The 16,696-nt window shown below is 39.5% G+C and overlaps 1 non-coding gene across 1 annotated transcript; it reads left to right on the forward strand.

Annotated features, from left to right (window-relative positions):
• The first annotated feature begins 790 nt into the window (after positions 1-790).
• LOC120094983 (U6 spliceosomal RNA) lies at positions 791-893 on the forward strand. The gene has a single exon (XR_005489649.1). It is a non-coding gene; the product is annotated as a U6 spliceosomal RNA (small nuclear RNA).
• The last annotated feature ends 15,803 nt before the right edge of the window (positions 894-16,696 follow it).

Genomic DNA, 16,696 nt, shown 5'->3' on the forward strand with positions numbered 1-16,696 from the left:
TATATGTTGAAACGTCTAGAAATATTCACTGGCTATGCTATTTCAAATTTGGTGAGCTATCTGTTAAGTATCCATCTATTGGTTGTATTTTCAGTATATCCTAGATATCAACCCTCTATCTGTGGTATGACAAAGATGCTTTCTCATTTTGGATGTCATTAATTTATTTTATCATGCAGATGCTTTTAATTTTATGTGATCCCATTTGTCAGTTCTTGAGGTTATTTTCTGTTCCTTGGGTCTCTCTATATTTTGTGTCCATTATAATTATTCTTTCATTGAATGCCTAAAATGTCAGTATTTTGAAATGTATTTCAGGGATCCTTTTCTGCTCCTGTTCCATGAACAAAAACTCCCATTCCATTTTTACTACCCTTTTAATTCTATGAATTATTAGCTCATTAAGTTTTCTCTCCCATCCTCTGCACAGATTCCTGTGTTCTGAGCTACGTTCACCCACAGTAATGGCTATTTCTGCAATTTGGGGTTAATGTCAAGTCTCATCAGAACATACCTTTCTCAAAGTGCATTCTTCAATTTAATCCTGATTTTTAAATTCAAGGATATATACTGCATGGCAAACATCTTTAAAAAAAGGGGGAGGGGAACCATAAAGTGTATGTTAGAGGTTATACATTGGGTCACACATTTACACACAAAAACATGGAAGAAGAAGATTGAAGAATTAGAATTTAATAGGACCATGAAAGATATAATAAAAGATAATACGTAAAAATGAACAAATAATATTATGTGTATATGGAGATTAATGAATGAATGAATGGTGTGCTCGCTTCAGAAGCAAATATACTAATATTGGAACGATATAGAGATGATAAGCATAGCCCGTGCACAAGGATGATATGCAAATTCGTGAAGCATTCCATATTTTTGTGAGTGGGTCTTTGAAAGCGAGCCCATGTTTCTCCAGCATATAAAGGATACTCGCAAGCCTGGATTTCTTATGTTTGTCAGGTGTGTCAATATCTCTCCCCTTTCTACTCTGAGGTAGGTAGGTATCCATTTTCAGAAGATTCATGAAGATTCTCGGCATTTGCCAGCATTGCCTAAAAGTCTTCAAAAATGGTAATGGCTCTAACAAAACTACATGAGGTAACAGAAGAGAAATGTTTATCATTGCAACAAATGCCGGTTGCAGTTTCTCTGCCGAGGGCAAAATTGAACTCAAGCTTCGACACTGTAAAACCTATGGTAAGCCTAAGCAACCAGAAGGGTTGAAACCAGACACCGAGGTGACAATCGGGGCTTCCCAGGGGGCAGCCATAAACTGATCCTGGGTCTTCAAATGGTACACCTTCTGGCACCTTACAGGAGGCAGCATCACTGACTCCACGGCCTGTCTTCCTTTACCCCACTGTCCAATGTCCAATGCAACATCCAGAAGAGAGCTGTTAGGAAAATGAGCGCCAGGGACTGGCAGGCAGGTCTGGAGTGCAGCTTTGAAATTCCAGATTTCCCTAATCATTTCCCTACCTATGGTCACTGTTCTCTCTGTTCCAACAACATAACCTGTTGCTCTCGAGCTTATGTCAATCACATGATCAGCAGTCATGTTCCTCAAGTATCTGGCTTTGTTTAAAAATTCTGTAAGTGGAATCAAGCTGGCAAGTACTTCGTGTACCTTTGCTACCTCCGTGAGAGATTCCATGGCCAAGAATTTAGTGTTCAACCCCTCCCATAGACCTAGCAACGTCTTATCACAGGACTCAGTTGGATGTCTCACTCGAGGCCTGACCGGACTCCTGAACAAATGTTCGATCGACTCATGAAGAATACATAACTTCCACCCCCTCTTCCCTAACAAAGCTGCCACTGTGAAGCCTTTAGGAGCCACCGCGCCTCAAGAGCTGGCAGGTCCTATGCTCCAGGCACTTCTATCACCAATCTCAACTGCAACCCCACCAGCCATCCCCATGCCCCAACAGACCTCTGCCCTGCCATCCCTGGCCACAGAGGGGACTGAGTGTCTAAATGCTGATGAATAGAAAGAGGGAAGCCCTGTTACCCAGGAACCTGAAGCAGCATCAGGTCCTGGAGGTGGCAGTGGGATTGACAAGAAAGAGCAGCTGTCTCTGAAGAATCTTCGGGTATTATTGTTTGCCCGGTGCTGCAACACAGAGCAGGCAACTGAACACTTTCAAAACCCCCAGCGGTGAATCTGCCATTGGCTTCAACACTTCCAGGCCTCTCAGGACAAATATGTCAGCTTTGAGGCACAAGAAAAACTGTCTGAATATATGCTGATCCAGAGAAAGCAACCGCTTTCTGTAAATGAAGAAATTTTGTTTCAGAGGGCCACCAAAATCTAACGTCTTTTGGAAGGGGTGCGCTTTATGCTCCAGCACCACTTTATGCCCCATGCCCAATAAGCTCTAGCCCACGCGTTACCAAAGCATGTAGCAGAAAATGCCGGATTCTTCATTGAGTTTGTGCAGCGGCAGATTCACAATCAGGACTTAACCTTTGTCTATGACTGTGGCTATGATGTGGAGGGGAGAACGCTCTGCAGACAGTGGGCACAGGGGAGCTTTGGTGTGACACTGTGCTCCCTATCCTTGCAGATGGTACTGTACTCCCCACCCTGGTTTTCTTCAGAGGACAAGTGAATCAGCTTGTTAATGTGCCAGACTCTATATTACTAGAGGCCAAAGACAGTGGTTACAGCGATGACTATCATGGAGCTTTGGTCGACCGTGTATGGAAGAAGCACACAGCTTGTCAGCACAGCAAAAGCATGCTGCTGATGGACTGTCATCGCACTCACTTGTCAGAAGAGGTACTGTCCCTGCTCAGTGCCTCTAGCACTTTCTGTGGTGGTTCCTGCAGGCTCTAGCTCCAAAATCCAGCCACTGGACCTATTCATTAAATTAACTCTTAAGAACTTCCTGCATAAAAAAATGGAAGGAGCAGGCTCAGGAAATGGTAGATGCTGCTTGTGATCCTGATGTCTTGCTTCAGCTGGTGTTGGTCTGGCTGAGTGAGGTGCTGGGTGTCATTGGGGACTCTCGGAGCTAGTTCAGTGGTCCTTCCTTGTGGCTGGTGTTCCGCCAGGCCCTGATGGCAAGGTTAACTCACCGAAATGCACCCTAGAGGAGCAGCTAAAGCTACATGGAGAACAATCCGAGGAGCACTCAGCTTCTACCCCACGACCCAGGTCATCTGAAGAGAGTTGAGTCTGAAAGCCTTCACCAGCGTTTTGAGGGAGAGAGAGAGTTTTTGAGGGAGATGACCTAGATCTAATGGAGATTTAAGTGCTGAGACTATGGAAGCATATGGAATCGGGTAGGAAAGTTGAGGGAAGTTGGAGAAGCATAGACAAGAGGGGTATCAGTGGGCTATTTGGTTTATAATCTCAAATTTATGACACCACTCTCAACATTCACTCCTCCAGTGAAATTGTGGGTTATCAGGAACTCCAGCAGTGATCAGTTCTGAGCCAAGGAGCTGTACCATTGGTTACTACTGCTAAAACTGTGTTTTTGTGACCTCCCCACATTCTTTAATTTAAATCACCATATTTGGTATTTTTCTGACAAAATCTAGGAAACCGATCCTTTGTGGACAGATATCAAGTTGTTTGGTTTTCCCTTTTACCTCAATTGTATCACAGCATTTCTGGATTTTGATTGTTCTACTGTGTGTCCAATGTCTTTGGGCCTGATACTAACTAATCACTGTTACCATGAGAACGTTGCTGCAGATAGAGAGAAGGAATATGTAGCTCACAAGCTGGCTTACTTACATATGTGCATAAGCTCTTTTTCATTGTGGTCTTAACACTGTTATATAAAAATGAAAATGAGAAATGAATCCCACTGAACTCTTTCCTTCTCCATTTCCCTCCCTCTCCAGAGGTGTTGGTTCTTTCCACAGCACTGGACATAAAATTGTGGTTTTAAAAAGTGCATGAACCACCTTGAAACATCCAGCTTGGATAGATTTTTTTTTCCTGTTCTTATCACCCTCCAACAAAATTCAACAGAAACAATATTTTTTGTACTTGTGACTTTTGACCCTTTTCCTGATTTTCACATTGTTCTTCACCTTGGACAAAGGAGCATATGTGCCCCTAGCAAGCAAGAGGTACTGAGTGAGGTGATTGGTGTTTAGGTGGAAGCCATTGTGAGTCTCTGTCTTCAACCAGCCACCTGGTGTAGTCCCTGCAATGTTGAACTTTGTCCTGTGAAGCTCACCCCAACAGCACGCCTATTCATCTCAGGTATGACTGGCATATGTTACATGTTGAACTAAAAAGACAGACTGCTCAAACTCCTGCTTATGCCTGGCTTTCCTGTTCCTCTCATATTCAGAGAAGAAATAGATGTGAAAAGCATGGAGGGGTGCACAAAGACATAAATCTTTATTTTTCACTGGTAACTTCAAGGAATATTTTTCTACAGTTTGCATGAGGGATTTTTTTAAATAAAATATGTACTCATGGTGATAAACCAAAATGTACTGTACCATAGAGGAGAACAAAACACCAAATCTAACTTTCTCATAGCCACATTGTTCTTGTCAATCCTGAGGCATTCAGTTTCCTCCTGTGAGCCAAGGTAGCAGCCTACACAAACATGTGAGTGGTTCATCTTTAAAGTGTTCATAGGTGGGGCATTTAATAAAACAAGAGGAAATGGATTTATTGTTTTTTTTCTGTGTTCCCATTGAATAGGGTTTCATAGACTGGGAGATATTTAAGACATTTGGGACTAGTGGTATAGGTGTGTGACATTTGTGAACACTACTCCTTTCCATGCAGTTTTTGTTGTCTTTTTGACAGCCAGCACGCTATAATATAGTGAACAGAACTGAGTCCAGAAGTTTGGCCAGCTCTAGACCCAGGGCATTGGAAATATGAACTGAGAATCCACCTGGGTTTCTCTTCCCCAGCTTTTTGTGCAATGCCATTTTATTGATAATGGACTACACTTCAAAGCCAAACTTCTGCCTCTGAAAAAGCTGGAGAACTGTAAATGATCATTTAAATCTACAGCCTAATCCTCTTTGGTTGTCTTTGTAGCAGCCATAGCCATAGTAGAGCTGGGTTCCTGGCCTCTGAACATTGACTTTGGATGGGTAATTTTTTTTTTAAGATCATGGTAACCATGAATCAGCTGGATTTTGGCAAGCAATTTGTTTTTGTGGACTCTGCCTACATGGCTCAGTAGTAGAATGAAGGTTCTTTTGTTGTTGTTATTGTTGTTGTTGTTGTTGTTTTCATTTTGTTTTGTTGTATAATTCTCTTTAATCAATAAATGTATTTATTGGCAAAATAATTAACAGTGAGGGTGTGAGAGAGAGACCCAACGGCCTGGTCAGGTGGTCACTCCTGAGGCTGCAGAGCGGAAGAGACCACCAACACTGCTCACCCCTGCCCACATCCCTGGCCCAAGAAAAAACTGTATAAGGCCTCTGGGCTCCCGTGGGGGAGGGCCCAGGAGCGGCAGGACCCCTGTGCCTGAGACACCACCAGAACCAGAAGGAAACAGACCAGATAAACAGTTCTCTGCACCCAAATCCCATGGGAGGGAGAGCTGAACCTTCAGAGAGGCAGACAAGCCTGGGAAACCAGAAGAGACTGCTCTCTGCACACACATCTTGGACGCCAGAGGAAAATGTCAAAGACCATCTGGAACCCTGGTGCACTGAAGCTCCCGGAAATGGCGGCACAGGTCTTCCTGGTTGCTGCCGCTGCAGAGGGTCCGTGGGTAGCACCCCACGAGCGAACTTGAGCCTTGGGACCACAGGTAAGACCAACTTTTCTGCTACAAGAAAGCTGCCTAGTCAACTCAAGACACAGGCCCACAGGAACAGCTGAAGACCTGTAGAGAGGAAAAACCACACGCCGGAAAGCAGAACACTCTGTCCCCATAACTGACTGAAAGAGAGGAAAACAGGTCTACAGCACTCCTGACACACAGGCTTATAGGACAGTCTAGCCACTGTCAGAAATTGCGGAACAAAGTAACACTAGAGATAATCTGATGGCGAGAGGCAAGCGCAGGAACCCAAGCAACAGAAACCAAGACTATATGGCACCATCGGAGCCCAATTCTCCCATCAAAACAAACATGGAATATCCAAACACACCAGAAAAGCAAGATCTAGTTCCAAAATCATTTTTGATCATGATGCTGGAGGACTTCAAGAAAGACGTGAAGAACTCCCTTAGAGAACAAGTAGAAGCCTACAGAGAGGAATCGCAAAAATGCCTGAAAGAATCGCAAAAATTCCTGAAAGAATTCCAGGAAAACATAAATAAACAAGTAGAAGCCCATAGAGAGGAGACACAAAAATCTCTGAAAGAATTCCAGGAAAACATAAATAAACAGGTAGAAGCCCATAGAGAGGAGACACAATCCCTGAAAGAATTCCAGGAAAACACAATCAAACAGTTGAAGGAATTAAAAATGGAAATAGAAGCAATCAAGAAAGAACACATGGAAACAACCCTGGATATAGAAAACCAAAAGAAAAGACAAGGAGCTGTAGATACAAGCTTCACCAACAGAATACAAGAGATGGAAGAGAGAATCTCAGGAGCAGAAGATTCCATAGAAATCATTGACTCAACTGTCAAAGATATTGTAAAGCGGAAAAAGATACTGGTCCAAAACATACAGGAAATCCAGGACTCAATGAGAAGATCAAACCTAAGGATAATAGGTATAGAAGAGAGTGAAGACTCCCAGCTCAAAGGACCAGTAAATATCTTCAACAAAATCATAGAAGAAAACTTCCCTAACCTAAAAAAAGAGATACCCATAGACATACAAGAAGCCTACAGAACTCCAAATAGATTGGACCAGAAAAGAAACACCTCCCGTCACATAATTGTCAAAACACCAAACACACAAAATAAAGAAAGAATTTTAAAAGCAGTAAGGGAAAAAGGTCAAGTAACATATAAAGGAAGACCTATCAGAATCACACCAGACTTCTCGCCAGAAACTATGAAGGCCAGAAGATCCTGGACTGATCTTATACAGACCCTAAGAGAACACAAATGCCAGCCCAGGTTACTGTATCCAGCAAAACTCTCAATTAACATTGATGGAGAAACCAAGATATTCCATGACAAAACCAAATTTACACAATATCTTTCCACAAATCCAGCACTACAAAGGATAATAAATGGTAAAGCCCAACATAAGGAGGCAAGCTATACCCTAGAAGAAGCAAGAAACTAATCGTCTTGGCAACAAAACAAAGAGAATGAAAGCACACAAACATAACCTCACATCCAAATATGAATATAACGGGAAGCAATAATCACTATTCCTTAATATCTCTCAATATCAATGGCCTCAACTCCCCAATAAAAAGACATAGATTAACAAACTGGATACACAACGAGGACCCTGCATTCTGCTGCCTACAGGAAACACACCTCAGAGACAAAGACAGACACTACCTCAGAGTGAAAGGCTGGAAAACAACTTTCCAAGCAAATGGTCAGAAGAAGCAAGCTGGAGTAGCCATTCTAATATCAAATAAAATCAATTTCCAACTAAAAGTCATCAAAAAAGATAAGGAAGGACACTTCATATTCATCAAAGGAAAAATCCACCAAGATGAACTCTCAATCCTAAATATCTATGCCCCAAATACAAGGGCACCTACATACGTAAAAGAAACCTTACTAAAGCTCAAAGCACACATTGCACCTCACACAATAATATTGGGAGATTTCAACACACCACTCTCATCAATGGACAGATCATGGAAACAGAATTTAAACAGTGATGTCGACAGACTAAGAGAAGTCATGAGCCAAATGGACTTAACAGATATTTATAGAACATTCTATCCTAAAGCAAAAGGATATACCTTCTTCTCAGCTCCTCATGGTACTTTCTCCAAAATTGACCATATAATTGGTCAAAAAACGGGCCTCAACAGGTACAGAAAGATAGAAATAATCCCATGGGTGCTATCGGACCACCACGGCCTAAAACTGGTCTTCAATAACAATAAGGGAAGAATGCCCACATATACGTGGAAATTGAACAGTGCTCTACTCAATGATAACCTGGTCAAGGAAGAAATAAAGAAAGAAATTAAAGACTTTTTAGAATTTAATGAAAATGAAGGTACAACATACCCAAACTTATGGGACACAATGAAAGCTGTGGTAAGAGGAAAACTCATAGCGCTTAGTGCCTGCAGAAAGAAACAGGAAAGAGCATATGTCAGCAGCTTGACAGCACACCTAAAAGCTCTAGAACAAAAAGAAGCAAATACACCCAGGAGGAGTAGAAGGCAGGAAATAATCAAACTCAGAGCTGAAATCAACCAAGTAGAAACAAAAAGGACCATAGAAAGAATCAACAGAACCAAAAGTTGGTTCTTTGAGAAAATCAACAAGATAGATAAACCCTTAGTCAGACTAACGAGAGGACACAGAGAGTGCGTCCAAATTAACAAAATCAGAAATGAAAAGGGAGACATAACTACAGATTCAGAGGAAATTCAAAAAATCATCAGATCTTACTATAAAAACCTATATTCAACAAAACTTGAAAATCTTCAGGAAATGGACAATTTCCTAGACAGATACCAGCTATCGAAGTTAAATCAGGAACAGATAAACCAGTTAAACAACCCCATAACTCCTAAGGAAATAGAAGCAGTCATTAAAGGTCTCCCAACCAAAAAGAGCCCAGGTCCAGACGGGTTTAGTGCATAATTCTATCAAACCTTCATAGAAGACCTCATACCAATATTATCCAAACTATTCCACAAAATTGAAACAGATGGAGCACAACCGAATTCCTTTTACGAAGCCACAATTACTCTTATACCTAAACCACACAAAGACCCAACAAAGAAAGAGAACTTCAGACCAATTTCCCTTATGAATATCGATGCAAAAATACTCAATAAAATTCTGGCAAACCTCTCTTGGGCATATACCGAAAAGATGCCTCAACATATAAAAGAGACACGTGCTCCACTATGTTCATCGCAGCCTTATTTATAATAGTCAGAAGCTGGAAAGAACCCAGATGCCCTTCAACAGAGGAATGGATACAGAAAACGTGGTACATCTACACAATGGAATATTACTCAGCTATCAAAAACAACGAGTTTATGAAATTCGTAGGCAAATGGTTGGAACTGGAAAATATCATCCTGAGTGAGCTAACCCAATCACAGAAAGACATACATGGTATGCACTCATTGATAAGTGGCTATTAGCCCAAATGCTTGAATTACCCTAGATCCCTAGAACAAACGAAACTCAAGACGGATGATCAAAATGTGAATGCTTCACTCCTTCTTTAAATGAGGAAAAAGAATACCCTTGGCTGGGAAGGGAGAGGCAAAGATTAAAACAGAGACTGAAGGAACACCCATTCAGAGCCTGCCCCACAGGTGGCCCATACATATACAGCCACCCAATTGGACAAGATGGATGAAGCAAAGAAGTGCAGGCAGACAGGAGCCGGATGTAGATCGCTCCTGAGAGACACAGCCAGAATACAGCAAATACAGAGGCGAATGCCAGCAGCAAACCACTGAACTGAGAATAGGTCCCCCGTTGAAGGAATCAGAGAAAGAACTGGAAGAGCTTGAAGGGGCTCGAGACCCCAAAAGTACAACAATGTCAAGCAACCAGAGCTTCCAGGGACTAAGCCACTACCTAAATACTATACATGGACTGACCCTGGACTCTGACCCCATAGGTAGCAATGAATATCCTAGTAAGAGCACCAGTTGAAGGGGAAGCCCTGGGTCCTGCTAAGACTGAACCCCCAGTGAACTAGACTATGGGGGGAGGGCGGCAATGGGGGGAGGGTTGGGAGGGGGACACCCATAAGGAAGGGGAGGGGGGAGGGGGATGTTTGCCCGGATACCGGGAAAGGGAATAACACTTGAAATGTATATAAGAAATACTCAAGTTAATAAAAAAATAATAGTAAATTAAAAAAACAGTGAGTATAATACTTTCTTTTCAATAAAATAATCACAATCTGTTCCTCTTAGTCAACTTTGTCATAATAATGATCTAAGAACTTTAAGCTAGTCATCCGATCTCCATCTACACCTTGAGTTAACACTGTGGCACAGTTCTCCAGAAACCGTATCCTGCACTGAGAGAGCTGGTGTCCCAGGAGTACTGACACAGCTAAGATCACAGGTACTCAGGCTCACAGGAGGGACAGGCTCCAGTCAAAAATAGCAAGTCTAACTAGTCCAGAGATAACCAGATGGCAAGAGGCAAGTGCAAGAATATAAGCAACAGAAACCAAGGCCACTTGGCATCAAAAGAAACCAGTTCTACCACTACAGCAAATCCTAGATACCCCAACACACAGAAAAAGCCAGAATGGGACTTAAAAATCACATCTCATGATGATGATAGAGGACTTTAAGAAGGACGTAAATAATTTCCTTATAGAAATACAGGAGAACACAGGTAAACAGGTCAAAGCCCTTAAAGAGAAACATAAAAATCTATTAAAGAATATAGGGAAACACAAACAAACAGGTGAAGAAATTGAGCAAAACCATCCAGGATATAACAATGGAAATAGAAACAATAAAGAAATCACAAAGAGAGACAACCATGGCAATGGAAAATCTAGGAAAGAGATCAGGAGAAATAGATGCAAACATCACCAACAGAATACAGGAGACAGGCGAGAGAATCTCAGATGCAGAAGATATCATAGAAAATATTTACACAATCATCAAAGAAAGCACAAAAAGCTCCCAACCTCAAACATCAACGAAATGTGGAACAAAATGAGAAGATCAAACATTAGGGCCAGTAAATATCTTCAATAATTTTATAGAAGAAAACTTCCTAACATAAAGAAAGAGGTACTGATAAACATAAAAGAAGCCTATAGAATTACAAATATACTGGACAAGAAAAGAAACTCCTTCTGTCACATAATAATCAAAACACTATATGTACAAAATCACAAAATCAAGAATATTAAAAGCAGTAAGGGAAAAAGGGCAAGTAGCATATAAAGACAGAACTATCAAAATTACATCAAATTTCTCACCAGGAACTCTAAAAGCCAGAAGATCCTGGGCAGATGTCACACAAAAGACCCAAAAGAACACAAATGCCAGCCAAGACTACTGTACTCAGCAAAACTCTCAATTAACATAGATGGAAAAACCAAGATATTCCATGATAAAACTAAATTTACACAATATCTTTCCAAAAGTCCAGCCTTTAAAAAGGATAATAGATGGAAAACTATACATTAGAGAAAGCAATAATGTAATCTTCTTTCAACAAACTCAAATGAAGATACCCACAGAAACATAATTCCACCTCTAAGAACAAAAACCAGGAAGCAACGGTCATTGCTCCTTGATATATCTAAACATCAATGAACTCAATTCCCCAATTAAAAGACATAGACTACAGACTAGGTACATAAACAGGACACAGTACTTTGCTGCATTCAGGAAACACACCTCAGTAACAAAGAACTCAGAGTAAAAGTCTTGAGAAAAAAATTTCCAAGCTCCCAAGAAACAAGCTGAAGTAGTCATTCTAATATTGAATAAAATTCACTTTCAACACAAAATTATTAAAAAAGATAAGGAAGGACACTTCATACACATCAGTGGAAAAATCTACCAAGATAAACACTCAATTGTAAACATCTGTGCTCCAAATACAAGTGCAACCATAAAAGAAACTTTAGTAGAGCTCAAATCACACATTGTGCCTCACATAATAATAGTGGGAGACTTCAACAGCCGGCTCTCATCAAAGGACAGATCCTGTAAACAGATACTAAACATAGACACAGTAAAATTAACACAAGTTTTGAACCAAGTGAATTTAAGGGATATCTGCAAAACATTTTATCCTAAAACAAAAGAATATACCTTCTCCTTTGTACCTCATGATACTGTTTCCAAATTGATCATATACAAAATTGACCATATGCCAGTTACAAAACAGACCTCCACAGATTTAAGAAGATTGAAATAATCCCATGCATCCTATTAGATCACAACCATCTAAGGCTGGTCGTCAATAACAACAAATACAACAGAAAGCCCACATAAATATGGAAACTGAACAATGCTCTGCTCAATGATAACTTGATCAAGGAAGAAATGAAGAAAGACATTAAAGACTCTTTGAATTTAATGAAAATGAAGGGACAACATACCAAAACTTATGGGACACAATAAAAACAGTATTAAAAGGAAAACACATAGCTGTGAGTGCCTCCAAAAAGAAACAAGAGAGAACATACAATAGCATCTTGACAGCACATCTGAAAACTTTAGAACAAAAAGAAGCAAATTCATGAAAGAGATGAAAGAGAAGTAGACAGCAGGGAATAATCAAACTCAGGGATGAAAGCAACCCAGTAGAAACAAACAAAACTATACAGAAAACTAAAAAAAAAATAAAGCCTAGAGCTGGTTTTTTGAGAAAACCAACAAGATAGATAAACACCAAGGCAGACTAAACAGAGGGCACAGAGGCAGTATCCAAATTAACAAAATCAGAAATGAAAAAGTAGACATTGTAATAGGAACCATGGAAATCCAAAAAATCATTAGATCCTACTACAAAAGTCTATACTCAACAAAAGGGAAAATCTAATTGAAATGGACAATTTTCTAGACAGAGACCAAGTACCTAAATTAAATCAGAATCAGATAAAACATCAAAATGGTCCCATAAACCTGAAAGAAATAGAAGCAGCCATTAAAAGTCCTCAACCAAATAGAAGCTAAGGACCAGATGGGTTAAGTGAATATTTCTATCAGACCTTCAAAGAAGACCTAATATCAATACTCTTTAAATTATTCCACAAAATAGTAATAGAAGAAACACTACCCACTTTGTTTTATGAAGTCACAATTATGCTCATTACTAAATCACAGAAAGGCACAACAAAGAAGGATTACTTCAGAACGATTTGATTTATTAATATTGATGCAAAAATACTCAATAAATTTCTAACAAATAAAATCCAAGGACCCATCAAAATGATCATTCATATGATCAAATAGGGTTCATCTCAGGAACTCAGGAATGGTTGAATGTACTGAAATCCATCAACCTAATCCAGTATATAAACAAACTCTCAAAGGGAAAAAAAACACCACATGATCATTTTATTAGATGCTGAGAAAGCATTTGACAAAATTCAACAAAATCAGAAATGAAAAGGTAGATATAACAACAAACTGAGGAAATTCAAAATATTATATATTACTACCAAAGCCTATACTTAACAAAACTGGAAAATCTGAAGAAAATTGACAATTTTCTAGACAGATAACAGGTACTAAGACTAAATCCGGATCAGAAAAATCATGTAAACAGTCCCATAATCCCTAAAGAAATAGAAGCAGTCATCAACAGTTTTTCAACCCAAAAATAAATAAATAAATAAATAAACAAATAAACAAATAAATAGGAAAGAAAAGAAAAGAAGCAAGCTCAGGACCAGATTTGTTTATGCAGAATTTTTTCAGACCTTCAAAGAAGATGTAATACCAAGACTCTTCAAACTATTCCACGAAATAGAACCTGACAGAGCACTACCCGATTCCTCATATGAAGCCACAATTATGTTTATACCTAAACCACAGAAAGACCCAACAAAGAAAGATAAGTTCAGACCAATTTCCCTTATGAATATTGATACAAAAATGCTCAATAAAATTCTCACAAACTGAATCCAAAAGCACATTAAAAGGATCATCCATCATGATCAAGTAGGCTTGATCCCAGGGAGGTAGGGATAGTTCATTATACTGAAATCCATCAACGTAATCCACTCTATAAACAAACTCAAAGGAAAAAAAACAACACAAGAACATTTCATTAGATGCTGAGAAAGCATTTGTCAAAATTCAATACCCCTTCATGATAAAAGTCTTGGAAAGATCAGAAATTCCAGGCCCATACCTAAACAGAGTAAAAGCAATATACAGCAAACCACTAGCCAACGTCGAACTAAATAAGAGAAACTTGAAGCAATCCCACTAAAATCAGGGACTAGACAATATAATATTTGATGTCCTGATCAGAGCAATTAGACAACAAAAGTTGGTCAAAGGGATACAAATTGGAAAGAAAGAAGTCAAAATATCACTATTTGCAGATGCAATGGTAGTATACTTAAGTAATCTCAAGAATTCCACTAAGGACAGTTGAACTTGATAAACGACATCTGCCAAGTGGCTGGATATAAAATTATCTCAAATAAGTCAGTAGCCTTCCTCTACTCCAAGGACAAATAGGCAGAGAAAGAAATTAGGTAACTGACACACATCTCAATACTTACAAACAATATAAAATACCTTGATGTGACTCTAACCAAGCAAGTGAAGATCTCTATGACAAGAACATCAAGTCTCTGAAGAAAGAAATTGAAGATCTCAGAAGATTGAAAGACCTCCCATGCTCATGGATTGACAGTATTAATATAGTAAAAATGGGCATCTTGCCGAAGTCAATCTACAGATTCAATGAAATCCCCATCAAAATTCCAACTCAATTCTGCATAGAGTTAGAAAGAGCAATTTGCAAATTCATTTGGAATCACAAATATCTCAGGATAGCAAAAAATATTCTCAACAATATGAGAACTTTTGGTGGAATCACTGTCACTATTCTCAAGCAGTATTACAGAGCATTAATAATAAAAATTGCATGATATTGGTTCAGAGACAGGCAGGTAGATCAATGGAATGGAATTGAAAAAATGAACCCAGACACCTCTGGTCACTTGATCTTTGACAAAACTAAAACCATTTAGCAAAAACCAGCATTTTCAATAAATGTTGTTGTTTCAACTGGAGGTCATTATGTAGAAGATTGCAAATTGATCTATTCTTATCACCTTGTACAAACCTCAAGTCCAAATGGATCAAGGACCTTCACATTAAACCAGATACATTGACACTAAACAGACCACCAGTGGCTTATGCTTTATGATCAAAAATTGACAATTGGAACCTCATAAAATTGCAAAGCTCCTATAAGGTAAAGACACTGTCAATAGGACAAAATGGCAACCAACAGATTGGGAAAAGATCTTTAACAATCCTACTTCTGATATAGGACTAATATTCAATATATACAAATATCTCAAGAAGTTAGAGTCCAGAGAAACAAATTACAGTAGTAAAAAAAAATAGGGCATAGAGCTAAACAAAGAATTCTCTCCTGAGGAGTATCAAATGGCTGAGAAACACCTCAAGAAATGTTCAACATCCTTAGTCTTCATGGAAATGCAAATCAAAACATCCCTGAGATTTCACATCTCCCTTGTCATAATGACTCAGATCAAAAACTCAGGTGACAAAAGATGCTGTTGAGGATGTGGAGAAAGAAAACAGTCCTCCATTTTTGGTGGGATTGCAAGGTGGTATAACCACTGTGGAAATTTCATGGTTTCTCAGAAAATTGAACACTTTATGTTTCCTTTATGTTTTCACTTTATGTTTCCTGAAATATTTGGCTACCACTTCAAATATTTTATTCTAATGTTAAGTCACCAAAACACGTTTATGTTCAAGTTAAAACTGAATAAATATAACAGAACAATGTAATAAATAAATGGTCTTTTGGACCTCCTGAGGACCAAGATCATATCACTGCTAGACATATACCCAAAAGATGATCCAACATATAACAAGGACACATGTTCCACTATGTTTACACCAACCTTTTTTATAATAGCCAGAAACAGGAAAGAACCCAGATGCCCTTCAACAGAGGAATGGATACAGAAAACATGGTATATTTACACAACAGTGTACTGCTCAGCTTAGAAAAACGACTTCATGAAATTTTAGGCAAATGGATGGACTTAGAAAATATAATTCTCAGTGAGGCAACCCAGTCATAAAAGGACACACATGGTATGCAGTCACTCACAAGAGAATATTAGCCCCAAACCTCGGAATACACAAGATACAATTCATGGATCACACTAAGCTTAAGGAGAAAGAAGACTTAAACTTGGATTCTTCTGTCCTTCGAAGGTGGAACAAAATACTTACAGGAGGAAATATGGAGACTAAATGTGAAGGATAGACTGAAGGAAATGTCATCAAGAGCCTGCCTCACCTGGGAATCCATCTCATATACAGACACCAAACCCAGACACCACTGGGGATGCCAAGAAGTGCATGGTGACAGAAGCCGGTCTCCAGAGAGGCTCTGTGAGAGTGCACAAATACAGAGGTGGGTGTTCTCAGCCAACCATTGGACTGAGCATACGATCCCCAATGGAGGAGTTAGAAAAAGGACTGAAGTACCTGAAGGGGTTTGCAACCCATAGCAAGAACAACAATATCAACCAACCAGATTCTCCAGAGCTCCCAGGGATGAAACCACAGACCAAAGAGTATACATGGAGGACCCATGGCTCCAACTGCATATGTAGCAGAGGATGGCCTTGTTGGTCATCAGTGGGAAGAGAAGCCCTTGGTTCTGTGAAATCTGGATGCCCCAGTTTAGGTAAATGCCAGGGTGGGTAGGCAGGAGTGGATGGGTGAGTGGGGAAGCACCCTGATTACAGGGGGAAGGAAGATCGGAGAAGGTTTTTTCAGAGGGGCAACCTGGAATAGAGGTAATATTTAAAATGTAAATAAATAAAATATCCAATAAAAATGATAATGCAAAAACAACAACAGCAACAACAAAAACAAAAACAAC

The sequence above is a fragment of the Rattus norvegicus genome, chromosome 9 (assembly GCF_036323735.1).
Source record: "Rattus norvegicus strain BN/NHsdMcwi chromosome 9, GRCr8, whole genome shotgun sequence".
NCBI lineage: Eukaryota > Metazoa > Chordata > Mammalia > Rodentia > Muridae > Rattus > Rattus norvegicus.